Below are 12,104 nucleotides of genomic sequence, written 5' to 3' on the forward strand. Positions count from 1 at the left end.
CACTGTGTTTAGTTTGGGTGGCTTGGGGTTGGACTGGCTAAACTCTTGTTGTCACCATTGGACTTGAAAGAACACATTCATATTATAGTGCAGTTTACCCCAGGCAGCATTTGTAAATCCGCATTTAAATGCTTTCATCACCTACCAGAGAAGATATCTGAATGGAATATTACCTTTTGAGACATAAAAATCAATTAAAAATAGATATGTGTCATAGACTGACCAATTCACTAAGTTACTCCATTTGTTTCAGTTACTCTGCTCTCATTTTCTAGATCCAAATATCAGAGGCAAACATAAAATTACTTCGTTCAATAATCAAGATTTGTTCCTAGATGCGCTAATGGAACTTCTGACTGCCGATAAACAATAATTTATTACTTGGCGATAGTAGAGATTCAATCATATTTACTTTAATGGTTTGCAAAAACAGAATCTGACAAGCACCAGGGTATGAAATAAGTGATTAGAGTCAATACTCTTATTTTAATCTCCAATTAACAGGTCATTTCTATCTTTGTAATCCTTAAAAAAAAAAAAAAAAAAGCACCATTCAAGTTATAGGTTAAAGAAAGGTTCGGTAGAAACACGGATACATAGATAATTCATCTAAGGAAAGACCCAGCCTGCCAGGAGCTATTTCTCTTATCAGACACGGCATTCTTCCTTTGTACTGCTATGCATTAAACGTAGGCTATCTGGGACTTTGGTGGGGAGAATTTTTTTAGAAATCAATTCTCCCGGTATTTGACTTTGATTACTAAACCGAAACAAAGGAAAACTATTTCACTTTCAAACAGAACCACATGCAGAGGCAGGCGCTTGGTAATTTTTAGGTATTTATTCGCTTGATGCTTTTTCCAGCAATTTCGACTGTAATGACTATAATATCCATCTGTTTGAAATGGAAATTGGTTAAGCCACTGGATCCTTTTTGGATTCTTACAATAGATCATCTACCTGCTTTGAATGAAATATGCTGGCTAAGGCTCTGAGGAAATAACGTTTTAGATATACGTAAGACGCGATGGGGTGTCACTCCGCCTTCGTGTTCATTCCCGTCCCCTACAAGGGTGCATTCTTCCGGGAGGCTGGGAAGGGGCAAACTACATTTCCCAGAGTTCCTTGCAGTTAGGGTTCTGGGCACATACCGGGTTGCTAGTTTGTTTTTGTCGTTGGTAGCTGTGCTCAGTCACTGGCTTCCCGGGTGGAGTGTAGCAGCTTCTCTCGTCACTGTGCTCTTGATTGTCAGCAGTTCCGGTGGTGGCCCTGATTCCCAGCCCCCACACGGTGGCAATGATGGCAGCAGCCCCCCGGGGGGCCCAGTTCAGCAGCGCTGCCTGGGTGTCACCCCTAGAGCTCAGCCTGGATCCTCGTCTCTCCTTTCCGTGGCAACCTTTCCTTGCAGCCTTCTTGTGAGCACCTAACTCCCATGTGAAACCCCGGTCGGCTTCCAGTAGCTAGGATACTTTCTATTATCTGCAGCCTCCCTGGTCCAGGGAAGAAGGCAGAGATGAGGACACTCAGTGCACAAGGCAGCAGGTCTGCCTGGGGAGAACTGCAAGGAGGAAACAGTCTGTGTCCATCTGACACCTACGGTTAACCATGAAGAACAGGAAGAAGGTCAAGGGCCATACGATCCAGAACTATCCAAATGAGGCCAACACTGTGGGGCCTGAGGTTAAAGCCAGAGCATAATTATAAAGGCTGAGAAATAATTATGGGGGCCCCTAGAGAGAGAGAAAAAAAAACATTAAGGAAAAAATGACAGAGAGGGGAGAGAAGAAGGAAAAAGAAGGGAACAGGGAATAAGAGCGAATAAAACCATGCACATGGTGGAGAGAATCAGATGCCAAATTCTTCACTGAGCTTGCCTGGATGGTGCTGGGAGCCATCCCCCAAGGAGGCATGCTGCCTCATCCAGACTCAGGAGGCCTTTCCACGGGTGAAATGCAAGCGCGTCAGTCCCGACAGCTCTTGAATAGATATACAGATTCAAACTGGATCAATATACCTATTTGTATATTTCCAGTTCTCCTGTATACATATATAGGACAAATAAATTTGTATTTATGTATATAGGATGGCGGGAAATACATAAAATACGTATATTAAACACAAAATCTGTTAGATTTTTTAAAAAGGAAATTAATCCCAAGGGTTTTAAAGTCGGACACAGTAATGCAAAGAGCTGACGAACTAGTCAATTAGGTTTAGGTTCTGATCAGCTTAAAAAAATGACTGTAAATATTCTTTTGATAACTCAATAGTCTGAAAGCCTAAGGTAAGAGGTTTACACAAAACAATTAAGAGTTCTACTGAGACTGTAATCCTTGATACAAAAGAAAATGTGTCTCGCAGCAGAGGCCTACTGTTCCAGCCTCATTCACAACATTGCCCCTTCGTCAAAGATACCTGTGCTCTCCTGGGCCCGCCCCTACAGTACCTGAGCGTGCAGAGTCCCCCTACAGTACCTGAGCGTGCAGAGTCCCCCTACGGTATACCTGCACGTGTGGAGTCTCTGCAGGGGCTGTTCCTTACCTATTAAAGGCTCTTCCTTCCCCCAAGAAAGGACCTTCCTTCACAACCCCAACATCACTGCCGGAAGCAAGCATTCCTGACATCCCTCCCATCCTAGGTCAGATTCCCTGCTTCTGCCCTTGACATTTTTCCTGCCTCGCACTGAGCGCAAGTGTAATTACAGGTTTACGTATGTATTACCAGCAGACCTGTGCTCCACGGGAGGTTAGGTCTGAGTTTCTTGCTATTGCATTCTGAAGGCTTAGCGTGGAGCCTTAGGTGCCTAGGCAATGCTGAACGATTGAAAAGCTGAAGGAATGTTATTGCTGCCTCATCCCCAAAGTCCAAGTACCCCATTGCAAAATGCGTAACTGCCCCTCGGGAAACTAGGAATTATTATCATTTTATGAGGGCCATACTTCTAATGGCATTAACCGAAACGAGCCAATGACATGTTTAAATTCTATTTTAGAATTTCACTTGGTCACCTCTCCCTCCCCTTAACTATCTCATCATTATTTCCAAAAACCACCACAGGTAACTTCTTTAACCCTAGATAAGCCAAAGGCCTGTCTCAGGTGGAGGATATGCAGATTTGACAGGGTGCGCCTCTAGCTCCCAGAGGACGCTAACTCCTAGGAGTCTAGTGTATACCACGGTGTATACTATGAGAGCATACTAAGTATACCAGGACAGGGGAATTTACCTGAATATTCAGTGCCACGGTCAATTACACAGCAACCCCTCCAGAGCCCCCAGGAGATGACACTGAACTCAACACATTTCTCCTTGTAAGACTGCTCACAATGTGCTGACTGCATACTCAGTATTATATACAAATTATTTCATTTGCTTCTCACAGCCACGTCGGGAAGTCTCATGATGGCCATTTCACAGATGAGGAAATGGCTCAGAGATGGGATTCACTCCAGGGGATCCAATGCAGACTCTAAATTCCTTCTTGAGTGGTTACAAGTTTGCCTGGATGGGAAGTAAATACCCAAAGTGAATGATGTCAACTCCTTTTGGATACCTCTCAGCTAGGGGCTCTATGCTACGTATTCTCTTATGACATCAAGAGAAGAAAATCACAAAAGCTGAAGGACATGCAGTTGGCCATTTAGCACCACATGCTGGCAGACCTTCCAGGGACCAAGCTATACCAGAATCAGGCTCCATTTTTATTCCTTCAGTCTGTTCTTTTTTTTTTTAAGATTGATTGATTGGTTGATTGATTGATTTAGAGAGACTGTGAGTCCGGGGAGGGGCAGAGGGAGAGAATCTTCAAGCGGACTCCCTGCTGGGTGTGGAGCCCTATCCGGGGCTCGATCTCATAACCCTGAGATCATGACCTGAACGGAAACTAGGAGTCGGCAGCTTACCCGAATGAGCCACCCATGTGCCCCCAGTCTGTTCTTAAATAAATCCCCAGCATCTTAGTACTTTCATGCCAGTCTTCTCAGAGCACTTCCTCATTTACCTACAAGTAGAAAGGTAAGATTGCCCAGACCAGTGCTGACAGCCTCATCTCAACAATGCATTATATATACCAAGAGCTAAATCACAATGAGAGCTTGACTCAATTCCTATTTAAAATACACAGTAGAACATCACCATGCAGTAAACACAAAGACTTATTTGCATGTTTTTCTCAACATTAAGGTCCTGTATATGGCCAAACGGGCTGGTCCTTTGCGCCTTCTTCAAAGCAGTGATAGAGCCTTCATCATAATGTGTTTCAAATTTTGGATACTAGTTCTCTAAAGGCGCATAAGAATTATTTACAGTGACATGCCTATAAGTATTCACATGCCCACCTGCCAGAAATACTATAAGCATTAATACCTTCTTTAGAGTCCTCAGAATCCCCAGTGAGATTTGGCTTTGGAAAACCCACATAAACATAGACCTAAAATTTTCTGGGAAAGCCCCTCGGCCTCTCCCACTTGCAAACAGAATTAACCATGCATAGTATGTTCAATTTCATATCCTGCCGGTAAGTAAAATTTTATTAAAACCTTGAACTGCCTTGGTGATTTGGATATATTAAAACACACACACACACACAAAAGGGCAAATTATTTCCGAAGAACATCACTACAGCAGTTGAACCTTTCTAGAGATACACTTTCTTTTGAATTAAAAGAAGAGCCTATGGAGAGCTCCCTTCTCAAGTCTGACCAAACGCATTAATAAAGCAGTAGCCTCTGGAGCGGATTCCTTAGTGAGGAGATGCTTTCCAGCTTGTCAAGGGTCCCCTTTAGAAGAAGCTATCTGCACTCAGTGGCCATCAGGGAGTCATTTTCATTCCTCGTAAATGATCCTCCCCTCTGAGCTCCTCTAAAGATCCTTCACCAGCATTGGAGAGTCCTTTACACTGCATTTTCCGTCAGGCATCAAGGACAGAAAAACCTACAGTCCTCCCTTCTCTAAACTTCAGACCAAATTAACCATTCATTAGCCAGTAATGTCAAGGATTCTATATGCTAATGAGTCACGTGACTGATACTACATTTAACCACTGGAAGGCGTTAAATGCCAATTGCTGCCTGTAATACTGCTAATAATCTAAACCTCAAAACGATATAGATACTTTCTAGCTCTTTGCCCACACGAAATGTTCAATATACATTTAAAATTCATGCATGCCAACCGATATAAAGCTTTGCACGCAGATGTTTACAGCCTTACCCTCTTTCTACATAAAGCGTTTGTATGCTTACGATATCTACCACAAAGAACTCAGGTAATATCATGAGCTACACCTACGGCAAATATTACGCAAATCCTACCGTCTCGTTTTGAAATTCCTTCTTAAACTGGTATTTTTGTCGTCAGCTTTGGCTATTTCAATAAGTTCTTTCAGATCACCTAAAAAATATTCTGACAAACTTTCTGGTTTTAAGTTCTTAGTTCCCTGCCTCCTGCTAGTTAAAAATCAGTTCCCAGTGGTCGCTTCTAAAGGGAGAGATACACGTGTATTCCATGAAAATACAAATTCATTTTCACCTTTAAGACACTAAACATGTCCCCTGCAGCTCTTGAGTTCTGATTTACCCGGTGTTAACAGCTGAAGCACCTCCCGCAATCCCCTACGGCAAGGCAGGCTCGCCCGTTTTGATCACGTCTAAGTTTTCAAGGTAAACAGGTCACTCTCGGCGACCGGAACGAGAGAGGAAGAGCACGAACTCACCTAGGCGGTCAGACCCCGGGCGCGGGGACCCGAGCGCGCGAAGCGACCTGTCGCGCCCCCTCCTCCTGGTGTGCTGGGGGAAGGCGGGCGCAGGACCGGCAGAACTAGGGTGGGAAAGAGGCTCGCCGCCGCTCCCCTCTGCAGACCATTGTCAGCACCACGGTCGCCGGCGCTTTCCGCACGGTATGGGGGCGGGAGACTCTACGGAACCGAATAGTTGCAAGGCTCTCCCGGAGCCGGGGGAGAGAAAGCCGCTTTTGCATCAGAGCCGGGGGCCGTACCTGGTGCAACTTCCACCCCTTGACCTATTTTAGAGTGCGAGAGCGAAAGCAATCGGGAAAAACAGACGGAGCGCGCGCGGGGGAGCGGGGCGCCGGGACGCGCGTGCCCGAGCGGGAGCGCGCGCCCGCTGGGCCGGGGCTTCCAAAGAGAAGTTACGGCGAGGGCGCCGGAGGCCTCCCGGGCCGCGGCTCGGCGGGCAGACCTCGGGGCTGGCCCCCTCCGCCCGCTCCTCCCGCCGCGGCCCGGGGCCAGGTGTCGCCCGCCCTCCTCCGCGCGCGCTTCGCGCGGAAAGCGCCGTTCCCGGGGCTCGGGGGCCTTTGGGCGGGCGCCGCGACAGCAGCTGGGTGACCGCCGGCGGCCCCGGGCGCGCGATTCCCCGCCCCCACCGCCATCCCCGCCTCCACCGCCATCCCCGCCTCCCCGGCCCGCCCTCACCTCTCCGGAGGCGGCGCTTGGGCTCCGGCAGTCAGGGGATCGAGGCCCGCGGCGCCTCCAGGCCGGGAGGGCTGACGGCCTCGGAGGGGCGGCGGGCGCGGCGCGGAGCGGGGGGAGTGTCGCCTCCCCGCCCGGGGCCCTGGGAACGCCCCGCCCGAACGTGCTCGGGAAGGGAGGCTCTGCGGCTCGCGCCCGGCCTGGGGATGGGGGTGACCTTCCTGCCTTCTTCCCAGGCTCTTCTCATCCGTCTTTCCCGGCGTGGCCCGTCCTGTGTGGGAGAGGACACCGCTGGGGCGAGTGCACCTGGCCGGCCGGGAGCACAGCAACGCAGTACCTGGGATGACAACAACGTGACGCTTTAGCGCGTCTTTTCTCGTTGGATTCTTGCAACCCCCTACTTCCACGGGGGATGAGCCCACCGGGTGAATGGGATAATCGAAAATCAAAGGGATTAAGAAGTTTGTGCTAAAATCGGACACATTGCCTCCCCAACTCCCCACCCCCACCCCCCCACCACCACCCTCTTGCTTCTGTAACAATAGGGTTTAACTACTTTCTGCCAGGTCCTTAGCGTGATAATCATCAACCCCTATTGTAGACAACTCACTAATCATCAGAGGCCTGTGTACTTTAAAAAAAAAATGCACGTGCCCAGTAATTGCTCTGTTGCCCTGTGTGTGTGAATTTGATGTTCCTGATGCCAAGCAGGAGAGAGGGAACTTCATGTTGAGCTGTTTTCCAGGCGTGGTTTTTTGTGGGGACCCTACTATAGGGCTCGCATAGACACTGGTGTATTTAAGATGCTACTAGGAAGGCGGGTGAAGATCAGCATACATAGTTTGTGATTCTGAAATAATTTGCTAGCGCAACAGTATATTGGGGTAGGGAAGGGAACCTTTGCTTGGGCATCTTTATCACCATGCCCAGGATAATCAAATTGACATTTCCTTTTTCTATGGAACTCTGCCTTTTGCATTTAAAAGGGGAAACAAAAAATCATGAGCCTGATTTTACATGTTCTTCTTGAGCTGGTTGCCAGCCCACTGAAGTGCCACTGCTCATTTTTCTTTCTATTCAATGGAGCTACAAATGCAGTATGTCCTTGGGTGCAAGATATATACTGGATACTGTGATGTTCCTTGCCATTTTCTAACAGTGTAGCAGGCAACAAGGCGTACCTCAATTAGTGTAGTGACTTGCACATAATAGATGCCTAATAAATATTTGTCAAGTGAATGGGGTCTCAACAGACTGTGATAAATACAAAAGTGGGCTGTTTTAAATTCTTCAGGAAAGCATGAGGGAAATCAGTTATAGGTGACGTGGTCAGGGAAGGCATCCTGGAGGTGGTGACAGGTGCAGGATCTTGATACGGAGAATCGGCTAAGGAATGGAAGTAAGAAAGTCTGTTTACTATGTTTTTGAGATATGGCAGAGACAGAGGTTCTTAACATTTTGTAGGCGCATATAAAAATCTGAGAGAAGCTTTGGAACTCTCCTATATAAAAAGCAAATGTAAAAAGATTTGCATACATTTTCTGGGATTTCATGGACTGGCTTAAAGCAGATCTGTGGAATCCCTAGAGGTCTGTGGACTTGAGTTACCATTTCCTTGTTTGGAGGCAGGGAGAAAAATAGAAGAGATTATTCTATTTGAGGCCATGATAAGAGGCATTTCCATGGCCACCAACAGCATTTGGGTACTGACTAGGGAAGTAGAAAGAGAAGTGTGCTATAAAGGAAATTTGTACAATAGAGAAGTATGGCACTCCCTCTCTTGAAGCTAGGACATAGCATTTGTATTCTTTTTGTACCTGAGAATTTCACTTTCATCTCTCAGCAAAAAGATAAATGAAAATATGACTGTCAAACACTGACAATTGCCGACGCTGGGTGGGTACACAGAGGGGGAGGATGGGCAGGGTATTGCATTATCTCATTTGTGATGTTGGACATTTTTCATGAAAAAAATTTTAATTAATTTTTACTGTCCAGTAGACATAACCAATTCTATGACATTTCTTAATTTGGCTTGTTAAAATAGAAATTTTGGGGCGCCTGGGTGGCTCAGTTCGTTAAGCCACTGCCTTCGGCTCAGGTCATGATCCTGGAGTCCCGGGATCGAGTCCCGCATCGGGCTCCCTGCTCAGCAAGGAGTCTGTTTCTCCCTCTAACCCTCCCCCCTCTCATGCTCTCTCTCTCTCATTCTCTCTCTCTCTCAAATAAATAAAATCTTTTAAAAAATAAAATAAAATAGAAATTTTGTATTAACAATTTTTTTAAAGAAATAATACTAGCATGCCAGTGGTGCCACATGTAAGATTCCCGTAGTCTCACCTTATCCACATTTTCACTTTCCGTGGTCTCAGTTACCTGGCCATCAATTAGTCCAGAAGCAGGTGCTCCTCCTTCTGACGCATCAGAACATCAGTGGTCACCTGACCATGCTTCAGGGCGCTGGGGTCATTCCGCACACCTCCTTACCTCTCCTCGCCATTTTATCATCTCACATCATCATAAGAAGAAGGGTGAGTGCTGAACAATCAAATATCTTGAGAGACAGACACTACTTTCACATAACTTCTATTACAGTATAGTGTTATAATTGTTCCAATCTCTTACTGTGCCCAACTCATAAATTAAACTTTACCAGAGGCACGTGTATATAAGAAAAAATATAGTATATGTAGGGTTCTGTACTATCCTCAGTTTCAGGCATCCACTGGGGGTCTTGGAAGGTATCCCCTGTTGAGAAGGGGGATGCCTGTATTATTAATAAGTAGAGTCTATATAGAAAGCAGGTATTCTCTTTTTTGTTTTTTGTTTGTTTTTTTATTTTATTTTATTTTATTATGTTATGTTAATCACCATACATTATCTCATTAGTTTTTGATGTAGTGTTCCATGATTCATTGTTTGCGTATAACACCCAGTGCTCCATGCAGAACGTGCCCTCTTTAATACCCATCACCAGGCTAATCCATCCCCCCATACCCTCCCCTCTAAAACCCTCAGTTTGTTTTTCAGAGTCTATAGTCTCTCATGGTTCGTCTCCCCCTCTGATCCGCCCCCCTTCATTTTTCCCTTCCTACTATCTTCTTTTTTTAAAAAAATACATATATGGATTATTTGTTTCAGAGGTACAGGTCTGTGATTCATCAGTCTTAACACAATTCACAGCGCTCACCAAAGCACATACCCTCCCCAATGTCTATCACCCAGCCACCCCATCCCTCCCACCCCCCACCACTCCAACAACCCTCAGTTTGTTTCCTGAGATTATTCTCTTATAGTTAATCATGAACTGTGTTGGTGATAGTCTCAACAGAAGTTAGACCACTGTGGAACATTTAACAAGTATTCTGTTTCTTTCTAAACATATACTTAACTGTATTGTATATTGCTTAGTTAACTAAATTACTTTATTATATATATATTTATATATCATATTTTATATCTTATATGTATTATATAGAGAGTGATTATATATAATGTAAATATAGAAAATATGTTCTATCAAAAATGTAGCATGAATATATAAATATGTATAATATTGTCTTATGTATTATTATGTCCTGCGTTTTATTGTCATATACGATTATTATTACGTAGCTTAGCTCAGTTCCTTTATTAATTAACTCTGGGTCTGGCGTGTGCCTCTTGAGAGGCAGGTGGCAGCCAGGGTTCTCTGAGTATCTGCCCTGCGCCCTTCGGAGAAAGGCAGTGACGGTGGCTCTTCACACATAGGAACCATACTTACTATCACATGACTAACCCAACAAAGGATTCGTGTCCGTCTAAAGGAGCTGTCTAGTTTGTCCTGTGGCCTATAAGGTGATGGCTGGGAGCGGGCCACCAGACAGATACGTGCTGAAGAGGATGAGACCTGATGAGAGCTTTGCCTGAGTGTCTCAGAGGCAAGGCCTGGATTCGAACCCAGGCAGCGAGGGCTCCAGAGCCCGTGTTCTTAACCACTCTGTTCACTGCCCCAAGAGAGGCAAAGACGGAGTTAAACTGAGCCAAACACATGACCGAGTCACCCTGGGTAAGCAGTGGGTGCCTTGACAACTGGGGAACTCCACTCTACTCTCCCTGGGGTGCGTTTCCTCGTAGACCTTCCAGGACCTTCTGAGTTGCTTGTGGCTGTGGAGAGCACGGCTTGTTCTTCCTTACTTTCTCATGTCGCTTCATAATAAGTAAGTAATATCCACATAGAGAACCTGTGTCTCTCCTTTATGACCTGAGTGGGCACAACTGCATGTCGGCGTCCCGGCCATCGGTAGCGCTGCCATGACAGAAAGGGGGAGCTGTTCGCGGCGCCGTTTTTTTAGTGGTCTTCTTTCCTCCTAATAAAACCAGAAGATTCCTTCTTAGAGATGTTATTTGAAATCAGATTTCTGCAAATCAAATCGTATGTTTTAACCGAAAAATTTTTTGGTAAAGTAAATCTTTTTCCACAAGAAATCACATTTGTTTTCTCTGAGCTATTATGAAAACTATCTCCAGAATTCAGCCGTTATTATTTTTCACCATTGATTTAATGGACACATGGGAGGAAATGTAATCAATAAATACTAAAACCAAATTATTTCATGTCCCTTCTGCTTGAGGTCCAATAGCAGCCCTCCACTGCTTTCTAAATACCACAAATAGGCCACAGTGCCCCTCACAGCCTGGCCCCGACCTACCTCTCTGGAGATTTCTCCAGCTTATTGAGCCTCAATTCCACACCCGTGGTTTCTTTCTTTCTTTTTTTTTTTTTTTTAAGATTTTTATTTATTTATTTGACAGAGAGAGAGATAGTGAGAGCAGGAACACAAACAGGGGGAGTGGGAGAGGGAGAAGCAGGCCTCCCGCCAAGCAGCGAGCCCGATGTGGGGCTCGATCCCAGGACCCTGGGATCATGACCTGAGCCGAAGGCAGACGCTTAACGACTGAGCCACCCAGGCGCCCCACACCCGTGGTTTCTTAAGTTATGGCATTAATGTACAAATTCATGTCAGCTGTTTTCCTAGAGCTTGTGACTATTTATTTATTTGGTTCTCATTGCCTGTCACGGTTCTTACTTAGCATTTAGTTAGAGCTTAATGCATATATTTGAATCAGTTAATTTGCATACATTGCGGTAAGCCTCAAACTATGTTGCATGATACTTACGTAACTGTTTTATTCATTTCACCTTTGGCTATCTACTACATGAAAAGCCCTCATCTGAGTACTGGCTATTAACCACTTGGGTGCTTATCTATTATTACTATAATGGGGACTTTAAAAAAACATTGTTGTGTTCTTCCCTTCATTTCTCCTCCTTTCAAAGTTATTCCGTATTTTTGAGTGATTTTAACTAGTTTAGCATGATAATATCTTGGTGCATAAGAAAACAGGACCTCTCAACACGTGGAATTGTAAACAGAGGTGAGGTGAGCCACTGGATTACAGGAGGAAATTGTACTGTGCTCCCAGAATGATCACCGGAGGAGACTGGAGATAAAACCGTCTGACAACAGGCCTAGAAAAGGCTTTGTGACCTCACTGGTTTCAAAGGATTCCCCATAATAAACCAGTCAGACTGGCCTGGGGATTAAGGAGCTCACTGCTGTTGATACTATAAATCAGCACATCCTAGGAATGGAAGCGCTAACCAGAAGCTGTCTTTGGCATTTGGGGCGAGCAT

General features: G+C 45.4%; 1 protein-coding gene across 6 annotated transcripts in view; it reads right to left on the reverse strand.

Annotated features, from left to right (window-relative positions):
• Window positions 1-6,529, reverse strand: part of TRMT9B (tRNA methyltransferase 9B (putative)) — a 59,289-nt gene extending 52,760 nt beyond the window's left edge. Inside the window, exons 1-3 of one of the 6 annotated variants that reach the window (XR_014141215.1) lie at window positions 5,714-6,346; window positions 3,227-3,501; window positions 827-1,976 (exon numbers count right to left, since the gene is read on the reverse strand). The gene's annotated coding sequence lies outside the window, so the exon portion shown is untranslated. The other 5 variants (XM_081808313.1, XM_081808317.1, XM_081808329.1 and 2 more) reach the window with 5 other exon arrangements.
• Between the last annotated feature and the right edge of the window lie 5,575 nt (window positions 6,530-12,104).

This window comes from Leptonychotes weddellii, chromosome 2 (assembly GCF_054177405.1).
Source record: "Leptonychotes weddellii isolate Sample4059 chromosome 2, ASM5417740v2, whole genome shotgun sequence".
In the NCBI taxonomy this organism is placed as follows: domain Eukaryota; kingdom Metazoa; phylum Chordata; class Mammalia; order Carnivora; family Phocidae; genus Leptonychotes; species Leptonychotes weddellii.